This window comes from Dendroctonus ponderosae, unplaced genomic scaffold (genome assembly GCF_020466585.1).
Source record: "Dendroctonus ponderosae isolate FM_Combo_2020 unplaced genomic scaffold, Dpon_F_20191213v2 Dpon_F_20191213_3, whole genome shotgun sequence".
In the NCBI taxonomy this organism is placed as follows: Eukaryota; Metazoa; Arthropoda; class Insecta; order Coleoptera; family Curculionidae; genus Dendroctonus; species Dendroctonus ponderosae.
Genome location: NW_026018508.1, coordinates 14,790,875 through 14,793,234, shown reverse-complemented (window position 1 = coordinate 14,793,234; position 2,360 = coordinate 14,790,875).

The following is a 2,360-nucleotide window of genomic DNA, read 5'->3' as shown; positions in this document are numbered from 1 at the left end:
TGTCTATTTTGAACGGTTTTTGAGCGATCGCAATCTTCAACGGACGATATCTTCCTTATTATCGACCCACGACTTTTATATTCGCTATGCGGCAGATTCTTAGGTCGGAAACAATCCAATAAGGGCAAAAAAACACGAATGTGAAATTTTGATTTTTGGATTTTTGTAAGAGGTCGATTTTTCCAAAAAAAATAACTTTCTCAAAATACCTCTACTGATACATCATTTTCATCGGAAAGAGCCAAGGAATGCAACGAGCTAGTTAAAAGATGCCGGGGCCTTTCCAGTTTCCCAATAATCAAAATTTTCTGTCTATTTTGAACGGTTTTTCAGCGGTCGCAATCTTCAACGGACGATATCTTCCTTATTATCGACCCACAACTTTTATATTCGCTATGCGGCAGCTTCTTAGGTCGGAAATAATCCAATAAGGACAAAAAACACGAATGTGAAATTTTGATTTTTGGATTTTTGTAAGAGGTCGATTTTTCCAAAAAATTCAACTTTCTCAAAATACCTCGAGTGATACATCATTTTCATCGGAAAGAGACAAAGAATGCAACGAGCTGATTAAAAGACACCGCGGCCTTTCCAGTTCCCAAATAATCAACATTTTTTGTCAATTTTGAACGATTTTTGAGCGGTTGCAATCTTCAGCGAACGATATCTTCCTTATTATGGATCCACAACCTTCATATTCATTATTGAACTTCTTAAGTCGGAATCCTTCTAATAAGGGCAAAAAGCACGGTTGCTTAATATATTTAAAAATTGCTTTGCTTTTATTTGTAGAAGACCAGGATAAAGAAAGTGTTCCAACTGGCTTTCCGTAGTTGCACAATAATATTTTGGGGTGTTAATTTAAAAAACAATAATTCGAGTTTTGATTACAGAATGTAGGATAAAGGGTTTATGGTATTTTTTGTTTCAAATTTATAGATGGTGCGCTAATTTTGCCCATCAGCGTATAAGCTTAGCTTGTTTACTTTCGACTTATGAACAATTTAAATATTGAACTTGTCGGTGTTTATTGTCCTTAACGCGCTGTTACAGGATTTATAATTATCGGAACAAATAGTAGAAAACAAACACGTCATAGCCTGGTTCTGCTCTTACCTGTTTGAACAACAATAAAGTTCAAGTGTGCCTGTTATTTATATTTGATTTTTAATAATTAGCTGATGCATTTTTGGACCATTGGTATTAAATTAACATAAGGGCATAAAGACGAACGAAATTTGTAACGTAATACAAATACTAAGTGCGTAAAAACCTTGGAGCGTAGTTCTGCAAACAACCAGACAACTAAAACCTTTTCAACACACAGCTAAGTGTGATTTATAAGTTCAACACAGTTCATTGTTTAAACTGTTTTTAGATCGTGTTCGGCATGTTCTGTTATTATAAATAAAGTACTAATTCAAAATTTATGTCGCTAGAAGTACAAAATATATCAAAATACAAATTATTATTTGGGAATATTGCCACTTTTCGTATAGCAAATTCAGATGTACAAAGTCAGATTTTGCGCCCCAAACTGCGATATACTCGACGTGTAACCAACATGGGACCGCATCCTGAAAAACCCTGAAAATCGTCCACAGTAGGAGTGGCCTAGAGTGGCGCCGACTCCTGAAAACCCGTGACGTCACCGAACATTATCAGGGACTTATTTTTCATAATGGCGTCGCATGGTGGGGCGAATCAGTGAATCTGAAGATCGGGTCGGGGGTGAACACTCTCTTAGTGAAATTAAAGAGATCCAACGTAAATTGAGAAATATAGCGTTTACGTATGAGACCGAACGTAAGGAAAAAGGAACTAATGCGGTCCCGTCGCAGAAATCGGGATTTTTGGCACTGAGTTAGACACTGATTTACCCCGGGATTTTAATTGACTGTTTCTGTGATATATGTAGATAGGGATTAAATAAGGACTTGCGATGTAATACATCTACCAACGGTAGTCATTCATGTTTTTATCAGTAGGTAGGCTGTATTTAAATAATTTTACATAACCATAATTTATTGACTATTCGCCTGAACGTGTTACATGAACTACGGTGCACAATTAACCGTCGACCATAAAATGCAATTTTCAATTTCCCAGTTTTTGCCCAAGTTTTTACAGTATCTACACCAAGCAAATAGTAATATGACAACGCTTTTCAGAGTTTAGTTTAATGCAACTGCAATTCATTTGCATCAATATAAGATAATTTAAGAGCAAGTCCAAATTCATTATCAGTCATTTGCATTTAAGGCTAACTTTGGAATATTGTTGGCGGTTAAAAGTAGAGGCACAAGTTAAAGTCGGTGGAAGTTTTTGTACTTTCCAAAAACATCTTTACGCAACATTCA